The 14,839-nt window shown below is 35.5% G+C and overlaps 1 protein-coding gene across 1 annotated transcript in view; it reads right to left on the bottom strand.

The window, feature by feature from the left end:
- Window positions 1–14,839, bottom strand: part of LOC114151037 (glypican-1-like) — a 42,935-nt gene that overhangs the window by 27,037 nt on the left and 1,059 nt on the right. The gene's annotated exons all lie outside the window — the stretch shown is intronic.

The following is a 14,839-nucleotide window of genomic DNA, read 5'->3' on the forward strand; positions in this document are numbered from 1 at the left end:
GAACTGCGTCTTCCTGCAGTCACAACGAGATTAAAACTGTTGTTCTTATCACTAATCTGGACATAGTGACTGCATAACCATATTTTTTCTCTATATTGGTATTTATTGCTGCTCTTATGGAGGAAATGGTAGAAAGGATAGTTCTACCAAAAACTCCAGTTTTTGGAGTTTTCAAACATAGTTATTCTTTTCATTAAAATAAATTGTTCATCAATCCAACACGTCCATCTCTAAGTTTCTGTCTTGATGCCTAAGAACTTCCTTTCAACACATTTCAGTGGCAAAATAACGTTTACAGCAACCCAGAAAACCATACAATGGTAACATTTTACCACAAGGTAAAGCTCAGGGGAGCTGGATGCTTGAATGAGGCAACCACATTGCTTCATTTAGTAACGAGTTACTGACATCACTGATTGAGAATATTTTAAAATTCAGATAATCTCTGTAGTTTGATTATATATTCTGGCTCCTTGTCACTTGATTCAAGTTGTAAAGACATTACCTAGGCAGCATGCCAGTCCTAGTTTTCATGGTTCAGATGAAGGTTACAGTGTGGCATCCTAATTAATTCACGCTGCTTCTACACAACCTTTATTACCACCGCTGGTAAAGATACTTACAAAAGCCATAAAATAGATCTGTGAGCTTTTAGCTAGTAATCTAATACTTCCTGTTTCCTCGGAGTAAAAAAATGTGACCAGAAACAGCTGCCTACTTAAAGTAAACACTCATCAAAATGGAAAAGACAAAAAAAAAGAAATATCTAGTTGACATAAGAGAGATGTGTTTTCATTTTTATGATTAAGAAAAAGGAAAGAAGAAAACATCTATTTGCCTAAACACATATTTACATCCAAAGCATTAACTGAAAAGTTTTAATCAACTGTAACCGATTCCTGGGTGTTATATTAAAAAGGCGGCATATTAAAAAAACACACAGGATAAACTAACCCCTGCTCTGTGTTCCTATGAAGGAATATACATGTGTTTGTATGTAACAGGGTTTTATTCTAACAATATTAAATATATAAAGTTTGTCAAAATGTGTTAATTATTCTTTGAATTTATTTTGTTTAGTCAAGAAGTTGTTTCTCCAGACATATATTGGTGTATTTTAAGTTTTCTGCTGCTCTTGACGTTGATAGCTACCATAGTAACAAGTAGCTGCCAGCTCCTCCACCTTTATTCAGTTGCCGTCGGTAACTGTGGTATCAACTCTGTGTTTTCTTTGCAAGTATTTTTATTTTAACATGTAATCACATGCAGCATTTCATGAGTAACTTTTGCAATATGTTGTGTATATTTTTAACACTTATTATTAGTGCTGGGAATTTTAGCCATGTTTAATTTTACAACTGCTAACTGCTGCTAATGGCTGTTAATTGCTGCTAACTGCAGCTAACTGCTCGTTGGGAGCTGTTGCTTTGCAGTTTGTTTATGGTTATTTATTGTATTTTATTTAATACCGCCAGAAGCTGATGCTAATCACCAACTTGATTTCCTCTTTTGGAAAGAGCAAAAGAGGAAATCGAGATCCAGAAGTCAACCTACTGGATCTGAGATGAACATAGAGAGTACATGTATAATGGAAGAAGTTAGTAAAGTATTAATCGTTCTTCTTTGTGTCTTCCCGTAGTGCTCATGAGAGATTACGAGACTGAAAGTGTTAGAAAAGAAAGTGTGTTCTACAGATACCCTTGTAAATCAGGAGAATCTAAACCACCAATGTCTTCAAAATGTTATGAGCCAAGGAGCTGTTTCTTTCTACACTATCAAATAAAGTCCTCTGTCATTCCCAACAGGATGAGATGTAATAAAGCAGAAACTTCATGAAATAACAATAAAAAAACATAAAATAACATCTGAGCCAACACTTGGGAGGTTAAAATGATGAAAAGCATCAGGGCTCTGCAGAGCAGCATTAGCACTACAGGGGGTTGGGATTTTCACAGCCGTCTGTCTAAATATAGAACTACGTCTGGTTCTCACATGCAGTAACACATAAGTAAAAAATGTAACACACTTTTGGATTCTTCATCTTGCTCTATTCATCTCTGTGCCTGTGTATTAACTTCCAACGTTTCATAAAACACTGAAAGCAACCACATTAAGTCTCATTGACTCTGCCTATTAAATCGACTTCTTTAGCCTAAAACTCAGCCTTCACTTCATTCCACTAACAGGTATCAAAGATGATCACAGCAGCTTATGTCAAGGTTGTCTGTTCTACGCTGTAAAGCTGTCACAGATACACTGGCAGGGACACACACTAGGATCTAACAGAGATAATACTCTCCAGCTCTGATCCCATCAGGAGCCCGGGTGTAAGTGCATGTGAGGCCACAACCTCTTACTCAGGACACCTGCGGACTATAAAAGCACCAACAGCTATAGATACTGAAGAAATGTCATTTTTCACACAAAAAACCCAGAGAAGAAATAGCGCAAAACTTTTAGCACAGTGACCACATTATGTTGACAGCTAGCTTTAGCTGCATTTCCATTGACCATTTAGCTTAATGGAAATGTGATTTTTTTTTTTTTTTAAACTCTCGTTTTTCAATGAAAGGTTTTGCTGATAGGTATTTTTGAAATTGGTTTATTTTACAAAGCTGCAGTGGAGACACTTTTTCAATAACCGGACGTTGCCAGTGGTGCAAACCATAAAGAAGAACAGGAAGTAGGGGTGTGAAACTCATTTTTGTTTTGGGCCAAATCAAGATCATGAATGCTCTTAAAGGGCCAGTTGTGCCAGAATGTATTGATAAAACTTGTTCATCAACTGTTAAAATATCAATGAATTCTTCAAATGAAATAATGTTATTGAACATCTATTCAGAGCCTCCAGGATTTCGTGATTTCTTTTGTGATTTTTTTGCAATAAAAATCAAAAATCAAAATCCACAAACTGTTTGTGGAATTAATTTGGAAATATTTATGCTTATTTATGACGGTAAATGTGACTTTTTGTTACTAGCCGTAGAGATCATGGACTATAATCTGACATCAAATAAGGCTGAGGCAGCTGTTTAGTACAAGTAAGGCAGATTTTGAAAGGTTTTGAGAAAAATCTGCAATAAATTCCCAATTCTTAGCCCAAAAAGAGCGGGGATTTGTTGATTTTGTGTGAATTTCCACGATAATTCTCAAGAAACTGGATGGACTGATTGATATAATTTGGCAGTAAACAGATAAAAGCTGCATTGATTTTATTGATAACATAATATTTAAGCACACTTAGTGTTTAGTCTAGAATCTAGAGGGTCACATAAAAAGCTCAGGCGTGCCGGCATGTTTTTTTTAACACTTGTGATTTTAATTGTGTTTCTAATTTAATGGAAACACTGCAATTGGGATATTGTGTTTTTTGACATTAGCAGAATATTGACAAAGTTTTGCAAACATTTCTTTCCCCATTTCTCATTATATTCACACTAATCTTTCAGATGCTTGCAATAGTCACTCTAATACAGCCTTACTGTTTAGCATGCAGGGGCGTTTTAGTATTTAAAGGGTTTGTTAGTGTACAAAACGTCAGCCAAAAGAAATACATTCCCTCCAGCAGACACAGATCATAACAGACATTTTACCTTTGGTACTTTTGTCTGCTCTGTTGAATCAACCTGAAACACAGTGACATAATGCCTCCCTCACACCCAGTTTAGTACGCCACCTGAAAATAAACTGTAACCTTTAACTGTGACATTTTAGATGAAGCAGATGAGTAATCAGAGTGTACTGGGATTTTTAGAGATGGGAATTCACAGAAACACGAAGCTAAAACAACGTCTTTCAGGTAAAAGACAATAAGAGTTGCCCTGCGTTAAATAAATTCAACTTGATCAGACAGGAATTTAGTAGATCAGATAATGTATTAGTGGCTTCTTGTTTCATCCAAACATCATCTTGTACTTTGTTCTTCTTCATGTCTGCTGGAAAACATTGAAATCTGAAGATTTAGCTTTAACTGCAGAGCGATACAGAGCAGCTGAGTGAAATGGAAAGCAGCAGCGTAGCTCTACGTCGTCTGTGTTTGAACGTAGCCCACTAGGAAAACCACACTCATGTCCAACATACCACCCACGATGCATGACAGGTCAAATCCAGAGCAGGGAGCCGGTATTCTGCTCATCACGTTCTCCTTTACACCCATATTCAAAATGAACGCACATACAGAACGCACATAACTAATGTAATGTTTTCTGCTTGTTTAGCTTTTGTTTACATATATAATATTAGAAAGGCCAACCATTTTCATTTACAAAAAAAGCAACAAAGCATTTCTATTACTGTTAAAAGCGCAGATAGCCAATTGATGAACTAAATGTTCTGACTAAAACTGGTAGTTCAGTTAACTATTCAGGTTAGTTCAAGCATAAAAGGGATCTAGAGGACATTTTGGGGAATTGCTGCAAGTCAATGAGACATTGAAAGAAACTGACTTGGAAACATTTTCTTCAATTTCCACTTAACTTTATATTTTGATACTTCTAATAATGTAATTTTAAAAATATTAAATAACTGATAATTTGATCAGTTGCTTAGTTGGGTAGTAACTAGTTACATTTTCTCAAATACATTTATTTGAGGAAATTTTTATCAAAAAATTTACTTTTAGGAGTATTTTTACTATTTACTTGAGTAATTTTATTATGAAGTATTTCTACTCTTAGTTGAGTAAAATCTCTGGATTTTCTACCCACTGAATGAAAGACAAACATGTTTTAACCAAAAACTCACCAGACACAGACGCTCACTTGCGGCTTTTGTTAAAGTGCCATAAAATTTTTATTGAAAGAAACTGATTTGGAAACATTTTTCTCGTTTTGTTATTTTTTGTTACTTATGAATTTTTATAGTTTTGGTTCTTAAAATACCAACATTTCTACTTAAACTTTATATTTTGGTCCACCTGATTATGTAATTTTTAAAGATGAATTGATTGCTAATTTGATGAGTTACTCAGCACTTGAGTAAACCTTTTACCAAATACTTTTTTACTCTTACTTGAGTAATTTCTTGGATGACTACTTTTTACTTTTACTTGAGTAAAAATCTGTTGAAGTAGTGCCACTCTGACTTGCGTGAAATCTTTGGGTATTCTGCCCAACTCTGGATATTGAGTATAAAGTTTGACATTTTGGCATTATAACAAGTTTACAGCAATCACTGCATGTGTTGGTTCTGTCCGGATTTGTCTATTTTGTGAGGCTGAACAATGATGACAGACACTTTCATGTTAACCTTCATGTTTCAGCAAAACCTGAGCCTATTTCACTTCACGTCATGTAGATGTGATGCAGAGACTCATAAATCATTCTCGTTTTCACACACTCACACTCTGCCTTAACCTCTACAGCGCATCTAAAATGCGTTGACTCATAAAGCAGCCGGCTAACCACAGAGTCCACCACATCAGACAAACAACTCATCTCCTCGTTTGGAAAACAGATGGACTCTCAGAAAAGAAGGCTGGGAGGAAGAGAAGTAAAAATAGTTGAGAGGAGAGGTCTGAACTGGGGAAAAGGAGAGCGGGAGAAGAGGAAGAGAAAGGCAGAGGTTATTGAGTAGCGATGTTGGCTTGTACCAAATCGATTTTAGGGGTAAAGATTGATGTTAAAGCATCGAACGGCTTGTGCTTTACTTTCTCTGCTTTTACCTGCAGTTACTACAACACATGCTTATTGTGAAGACGCAAGAGAGGTTCATGGATCTGGCCTTCGCATCTTTCCATTCGCCAGATAAACACGGAGAGATTTTACTCAGAGACATTATGCATGTTAAACATCTACAACTAGAAAGCAAATATGTATTCAGTAAAAAAATCTTCCAATCTGAAAACATTCAGCTTCTTGTCAGTTTGATGAACCACTCAGAGCTGCAATTATGGTCACATTTTTTATTTCTACCACAAAAAAGGAAAACAATGAGAGTTAGCGGATCAAATGTGGGACCAAAATCGCCAATGTGACAATATTAATCACACAGTATAAGCAGAAGTCTTACACACTGATATATTCTGTTTACTGTAAATTGCTATTTTTTAATTACTATAACTGCAGTCTGACAATGGGTTAGTTAGCAAATTTAAAAGAGAAACTATTTTGCTCCACACAGCAACATTTACAGTGATTAAAAGGTCATAACTGTCAGATAATTATCTCTATTGGCTATATTTGTTTATCTGCCTAATTCTAAAGCATTTTTAGGTTTTCCATTTTGTTTTCTCTGATTTACAGTCAGTTATGGTAATAACACTCACAAAACCTAATTCAGATTAATTCCCTTCCTCTCCATGACCAACCAGTCTGATCAATAAGTTTGTGTTAATTTTACCAGGACTTTTAAACTCTGAAATGAAGGAGTTTTGGCTACGATTTTCCAATTTTTTACCATATGTTAATTTTTTTACTTTCCAGTTAAGGATTCCTACATAATCTCTTTATTATTATTTCTTAGCAATGCAAATTGAACGTACCATAAGAAGACTTAGCAGAGCTGAATTATCTAATGAATCTCAAACAGAGAAGCTACATAGTAATAAATTAAACTAAAAAAATCCATGGAAGATATGTGACAAAATTAAAACAACATGCACAGAAAATTATCCACATAAGTCAAAAAAAGTTAATATTTTTGACTGATCAACTCATAACACCTATACTACAATAGTTTAAAGCTGTTTTAGATACAGAAACAAACAGAAAATACACTAATAAAAGTAATCTATTATGATTATTATATTTGTGGTCATTATAGGATATTAAAAATAAAATCTTGAGGGCATGCCAAACCAAATTACACACAGCATCAAGAGTGGAAATCATCACAGCACAAATCAGGAAATTACAACTGATATGAAGACTTTAAGAAAATCTAACCTTTAAATTACGTTTTTTCTATATCTAAATAATTATAAGCATTCTTAATATTTAGCTGCAGAAGCAAGCAATCTGACCATGCATGAACCTGTTTCATTTCTTTACAGGGAGAATCTTTTAGCATAGATTTTAGGAGTTTAGGTTCTAGGTTTGAATCCAGAACAGGAGGAGTTTTCTGCATGAAGTTTTTCTGTTTTCAATGTACATTAGTGGGTTCTCTGGTATCTTTCCACAGTCCAAAAACATTATGTAGGTTCATTTTTCATTCTGAAGTACGCAGTGCAAAAACACAAAATCTTTCCAAGTATTTTCTTTGTCTAGTTTCTTACTACACTTGAAATAAGAGAAAAAAAACTTGCAAGTAACTTTCAGTAAGATACAGGAGTTTCCTTTAAGTCAATAATTTCTTAATGTTGATAGTTCTACTGACAGATTATTTCACTTATAACAAAACATTTTTCCCATAAATGAAATAATCTACTAGTGGAACTAGCACTCTTTCCTCAATATTAAGAAATTATTGACTTAAAACAATCTTCTATTTCTTGCTAAAAAGTTACATGTAAGCACGTTTTGCCTTATTTCACGTGTACTAAGATATTTGCTCTAGAAATTAGATGCAAATACTTGGTAATACTTGTGTGTTTTTGCAATGTGAGTGTAAGTATGTGCTTGTTTGGGTCTGTGATGGACCAGCGACACCTGGGTGCACCTGCCTCTCGCCTGATAACAAGAGCAGAGTGGCACCTGTACTCCCACGAGCCAAAGAGGGTTAAGCAGGTATAGCAAATAGAAATATGGATCCCGATGCATTTTAAGAAGAAAAAGCATTTCATCCAGTAAAAGATGAAATGCAGATCAGAGGAGCCAGCATCTGTATCAAACCCCTCAGCAACTCTTGTCCCATGTGAAGATAGAAAGGAGAGAACAGGAAAAAACTAAGCTTTTATCTCCTTCTCCTCCTCCCACACTCTGTACCTCCCCCACTTTAGCTGCTGCATCAGACATCATGAAAGATTCACAGCTGTGCTTTTAAGGGCCAGCCACGATTCGCTCCCCCTCAGACACACAAACCTACACTCGTAGATCTGAGCCTGTCTGGAGAAAAATAAAAAATAAAGATATGCCACAAGGAATCTGACAGACATCAGAAGGAAAGGTGGAGAGCTAAAGTTACAGACCCTCTACACAAGCGTGTGCAGGTTCTGCTCAGCAGTGTGTGCTGTGAGCGCCTGGATAAGCATGTGATGCGTGACAGATGATGGACAGATTCAGTTTCCTCCCATGCATAAAGGCTCATGCAAACCAGATTTTAACACGAACCTTTAAAACGAAAACTCTAAATCAATCCATCTTCTCCAAATATTCCAATTATTTGGTATTGTAGCTCAGACTGTCTGCATCTTCAGCAACTACATATTTAATCATTGAAAATATTGGTGCAGAGCACCCAACAAAAATTGTGTACAAGCAAATGGATGGAGGCTCTCTACCTAAAGGACATATATAATCATATTTTAAGGCTAGAACCTTACGTCTTAAAAGTTTTACAACATAAATAAATCATTCTTTTACGCTGGTGCTTAAAGTGGATCAGAAGCTTTGGACGTTATGAGTCGTGCCACCTAAAAGAGAACTTTGCTGCATGCCTTACAACTTTCTCTTTGTGCCCATTTTCTGTCATTAAAGGCCTCTAGTAATGAGAGAAATCTTAATAAAAAGAAATGAAGGGAGAAAAAAGGTGAAGAATGTGAATATCTGTTGGCATAAGAGTACAAATGCTGGTCAGAACTGGAGCAGAAGTAGCTATTTGTGTTGCATGATATTAGGAATACAATAATGTGCTAATATAATGATAAATGTTGCGATAATAATATGATTTATAATATAAATAAATAACTAGAATGGTAATTGTCTGTTTTGGGGTTCATACAATTCATAGACCCGAGATGCTACGAATAAAATGCATTGTTTGTTGTAGTGAACATTTGTTCACTACAAAAATCTATGTAGATTTTTAATTTATTTAAATTTGTAACTTTTTACATAAAAAAAAAATGCTTTTTAATTATCATTATTGTTTTTCTCTTTTTTGGGGAGATGCCTGTTAATTTGTCTGTATTGCACTGTAATATACTGTATTTATATTTTGCACTAGTCTTTATGGCTAACTGGCATATTATGTGATGTGCATAGTCCCTTTTGAAATAAAAAACAAACAAACAGAGGAAATCAAATTTCTTGTTTCATTCTCAAAAGCAAGATTATATTGAAATAAATTCTTGCCAATTTTTGATCTTCTATGTAGCTATAATTGCAATTTTATTGAGTTTTATTGTTTCGAATGAGTTTTTGTCATTCTCACTGTGAATTGATGTATTTTTATGCATCTTTGTAGAGCATTGGTTTGATAATCTTCTAAGCTATTTCACTGAGACATTAACCCTGGCTACACCTGCATCATGATTCTTTTTTCCATGTTTTTAGTCTCTATATTTTATTCACTACTGTGAGCTACAAGCCAGAACACAGTTTAAAAGAAAATAGTTGTAACAATATGTACTTAACCAGAGTAGTCATTAGACATGGAGGTGCAACATAAGTTAAAGTTTGAAAACCACAAATGTTTTCCATCACACCGTCGCCATAATTTAAAGAACGTTAACAGGAGGCAAGAGAATGTGAAGAACTGAAAATTAAGACAATTATGGTGTGGAAAATGGGAGGACCGACCGCCACCCATCAATCATGTCAAGGTGCAGCATCTCTGCTTAGCCCCAGACTACCTGAGCAGATAGCCTGACCGAGTAAAACAGTTCAAATCAACTAGTTATTCCCCTGGAGTCACTCAGAAATGCAGAACACATAGCATTCTGAGCAATTATTCACATTTAATTTATTTTTTATATGCTTTTGTGTAAATCCATCTGGCAAAATGAAAATGACACTAATGGTTCTCCATTAATCTGCATCTCTCATGCCTCATTCTATGGATTTTCTGTTGTTTTTGGTCTTTAGCTTTATTTCATTCCCATTGAGATTAAAAATCTCTTTTGCAAAAGAATCCTGGCCAAAATGTCTCAGAATAATTTAGATTATCCTGAGACAGCTCTGTAGTTATGCTGCCAACTTGGGCTGCTGGAGGACAAACTGATCACTTTTTATGTCTCTGCTTCTTTCTTCTTCTACTACTCTCCAATTTGCATTATTGGCTCCTACCACAACAACTAACTTTATGCTTTCTCTCAGTTTTTTCTTTCCATAGAAGCTACATCTGGTCTGGAGTGTGGAAAGCTGAGACACTTTCCTGGATGAGTTATCAGCTGAAATAATCCTACGAACAGCTAAACGTTTTTTCCTCTCCTGTGATTAACCTTTTGCTTTTTATTGACATAAACATACTCCTACATCAGCTCTAGTGTTCCTTTTTTGTGTATGTGCTCTGTCCGAGTCGTTCATGGCAAATGGTTCTGGTTCTGCTGGAGGTTTCTTCCTGTTAGAGACAACGTTTTTCTCTCCACTGTCACTACACACTTGTTCAGTATCAAAGATTGAAGTAAAGTCAGTGCAAGAGATTATCTTCTGTCGCTACATGCTGCTCGTAAACAACCCAATGCAATCTGCTGGATTTTTTTAGAGAACTTTTTAACCTAACTTGAATAATAAACTGAAATTAATGACAATTAGATTCAATTTGAATGTATGTGTGATTGAGTCAAATTGACTTGTTTGCAAAGTACCTTGAAATGTCTTGTTGTGAATTGATGCTATATAAATAAACTGACCTGAAACTGAATTGAATTGTGCTGGAAGCTAAGATACATGTGTTCGCTCTTCAGGGTACGGCAGTCCAATCAGTGCAGAGGAAAATGAACAGCGGTCCTGGATTGGCTGTTTTGAAAATGCTGTCAAGTAGCATTTAGATATTTTAGCTTCTTTTAAATATTTTAGATATTCTCTATGACAAAAATCCACAAGGAGGGAAATTTTTTGTCATTTCTAAAGGTAAATCAATGTAACAGTCAATGTCTTGTTGCTTTCATGTGTAAATAAAAAACCAAAAATAGCATAATTAATGTTTTACTTTGTTGTGCACAGAACCAGGGTAATTTTACTCAAGGTTATAATACTCTGGAAATCTCAATCTTATCCGGTGTTTGTAACTAAGATTTGTGTTGGTACTGTATCCTTATCTACTAATGATACGGATACAACCTAAAACCTGTACTGTAGACCATGCAAAGCCGTCTCATTCAGACATGAAATACTGAAGCATCTAATCAATAAGAGCTCTACAAACACACACCCCCACATGTGTCACAACCGCGCCACTTTGAATTTGAAGACAGCAGGTAATGTAGCATGGCTCTATTTCAAGGTGTCACTTGATCACATGGGTGTGTGCAGCTCCACACACAGACAAAGCATGTGTAAGTGAATCTAAATGTCTTCCTTGGAGAAGGTGTTGGCTTTCACTGTCTTTTGAACACACACACACACACACACACATCTAAGCTATAGGGAGAGCTGGTCTTTGACTACTGGCCAGGCAAAAGGTACAATGTGAGAGTTAGAAATGCTTGCAGGCACAAAGGCAGACAAGCAGACAACAGAGTAGACAGAATCTATTCTCATCTTCTCTTGGTGCTAACCCGACAGGACAAAAGATCTGAGCTTAAGAAGGGATAAAACTTCTTTTAAAAGTCTGGAATGCAGAGCCTCTGCTTTTCAAGTCACACAAATTTTTATTTGATCCCATGTTGAATTTAGAGTTGGAAATATCTGCTTTTTTAGCTCCTTTTAGAACCTGAATAAAAAACTGAAAATTGGCATGGGGAACTTTGAATTTATACCATATTAATAAACACTGCATTCTGATCCAGATACAGCCCTTCTGCAGCAAAAACAACAGAACTGCAACTCAACACCTCTATGGGTTAACTTGGAACGTTTTGGTTATTTCTAGGTTCAAATAAAATATCTAAAAAGTATAAACACTAAATTCTAGACATTACTTGCAGAATCTAAAAAATATTTAATATTTACAAATATATTAATGATTTAATAATATATATACAAACATATTTAATAGTTGTTCATGTTATAGTTTCTTAATGGTGCATTTTTGAAATAAACAATTAGAAATATATAAATGAATAAAGAATAAAAATGTTATTAGTGGTTTTTCCATCATAAATGTGCACAAATCTTTGACAACATTCTGCTAATGTGGAAAAGACACAATTTCTCAATTGCGGAGTTTCCATAAAATAAAAAAACGCAATTAAAATCATATGTGAATAAGTTTGTTCACACGATAAGTCATTAAAAAACAAGCAGCGCCGTTATCCTCCCACCACTTCCTTCTTGATGAATTGCACCAGTGGCAACATCTGGTTTTTGGTCATGTGACTGGCGTGATGCGAAAAAAATGTTTCCTAATCCGAAAAAAACACCTCAGATTGGTGCGTCTCCATTAAGCGAAATCATTGCGCACTTGCATGGTCAATAGAAACAAAAGAGAACAGACTGTCTGCAGCAGCCTATGTTTCACACAGATGAATCAGAACAAATTCAAACTCTGACTCTTAAAACTTGCCTGTAAAGCCTGAGGCTGTGTTGCATCATTAAATAAATCCACAGACAGACAAATAAACTCCGAGGGTTGGGCCACTGCTGAGATTGTTTTTTTAGCTTGTAACCAAATCTTTGAGTCAGCTAACCAACTGACTAACAATACTTAACAACAGTGCATCAGCAAATGTTCTGCAAAAAAAACAAAACAGAAGTCAACATTTCCCATAATTGCTGTGCTGTAAACAACAAGCAGCTTCTTAAAAGACACAGGCGGGGTTTTGTTCCAAGTCGTCTAAGTTTGTTGCCTTCAACAAAAGAATGCAGGAAGCTACTTTCCAATTGATGCAGCAGCCAGGCTCTAATTAAATGTTGCTTTTTTTAAGGTCTGACTTCTGAATCCAAAAGAATAAAACACACAGATATTCACATAAAAACTTTGTTTACATTCAACAACTGAATGTAACCATCATCCATAGCGTGCCATAAAACTACGGTAGAGGATTAGAGGATTAGATCCTACAAACAGCTAGGATTAGAAAAAAAGGATTCTGACATTTTTCTCAGAATCTGGACTTTAATCTCAGAATTCAGACTTTTTTCACAGAATTCAGATTTCTTTCAAAATTCTGAATTTAATCTCAGAATTCTGAATTTAATCTCAGAATTATGAATTTAATCTTAGAATTATGAATTTAATCTTAGAATTCTGTCTGTTTTCCTCAAAATTCACAGCTTAGGGTCAGAGTTATTTTATTTCATGTTTTCAGTGGCCCTAATCCTCTTCTGTATGAAACAGTGGCGTCCAGAACCCAAAACCCAAGTAAAAAATAAGAAAACCAAAACATTACAAAAACTAAAGTTCAGAGGTGAAAAAGAATCTTAAATTTAAGGAATTAACTGAATACAAAAAGCAAAAGAGAAAACCAAAGTCCCAACGTTGATGACAAAACTAAACTGTGGAGAAAAAGTAGTTCTGACACAACTCAAAATGAAGAGATTGAAAGATTACAGTAATAGATGCATGAAAACCATAAGGTACATCTGGATGTGACTGATTTAAATAAAAAAATGTATGTTTAGACACTATTTTATAATATATTATGTATAATATATCTTGACAGGTAAGAATTTCATTTCACTGTCGTTTGGTAGGTCAGGCTCTCCCTTCTCGTAATCAATTACAAATTTATTGATGGAACTTGACTTAATGTTGTGTTTTGATTGTTGATTCTATGTTGCATTGTGTTTCTGTGTTTGATATGATGTAAAGCACTTTGAAATGCTTTGCTGCTGAAATGTGCCATACAAATAAAATTTGATTTGATTTGATTCCCTTTGAAAACCTGAAGTCATTTTCATTTAATATTAAAGTTGCAAATGATTTGCTAAGATGAAAGAGTTTTCCTGGAAAAGAAAGAGTCCTTTAGTTCCTACCTTGATGTGGACTTAAATGAATTCTGAGAAGTTTTGCTTCAATAACTACAATAAAGGATCAAGAGAGTGAAACCGTGTGTTTTTCAGCTGTCAATAAAAGATGAGACTTTAATGGAAAGGGAGGGAGAGAATCGTGCTGCGTCTTCCATGAGGCCAAAACTGAGACCTTCACTGACTCACACGCTCCGTCTTTGTTGACCCGCCTGTCTGCCTCTGTTGTTTTCTCCCTCGTTCCTTTTCTCTCCCTCTACCTCTGAGGGCTCACTGTTATCTCCTGCGAACGCCGCTGTCTGTCTTCCTCACACATCCAATATTAATAACTTGCGCGGCCGTACAAGAGCCTTTTCAATGACACAACCTGGGATGACCTTCAGATTGTACGCAGCTTTCACGGTTGCTTTCTGTTCATTATTTGAGAATCACAGCAAGGAGACACAATGAGCAACATAAAAGGACCTTAAAGTGGAAAAACAATCACGTTTCACCGTAGATTAATTACAGACACCTTGGTTTGTGTTTGTGGACAGCAGTGACCACAGGGAAATAAAAAAAATAAGACTTAGAGAAATGTGATGGGAGATTGATGGGATGTAAGGAGGACTGATTACTTGACTGCTTGATAAATTGACTGATTGATTACATGCATTATTGCCTGTCTGACTGCAGAGTTGACTGACAGGCAGGATAGGAAGGAGTATCTCAAAGCCATCTCTTCCCTTGTTAAAATTAACCGCAGCTTAGGCTGCAGTTGATTTATGGGCCTGGAGGGTTTTGAGCCTCAGGCAAGTATAAATTATTTCTATTGAATCGCATTCATAAACAGAATATGTGTAAAATTGTAAAACACACAGCTTAAGTGCAACATTCAATTGGCTATAACATTTTAAAGACCCTGCATTTAAAATTGTGCCTCCCACTAATATGAGTAGATAGTTGGATGGACT

The sequence above is a fragment of the Xiphophorus couchianus genome, chromosome 9 (assembly GCF_001444195.1).
Source record: "Xiphophorus couchianus chromosome 9, X_couchianus-1.0, whole genome shotgun sequence".
Taxonomy (NCBI): domain Eukaryota; kingdom Metazoa; phylum Chordata; class Actinopteri; order Cyprinodontiformes; family Poeciliidae; genus Xiphophorus; species Xiphophorus couchianus.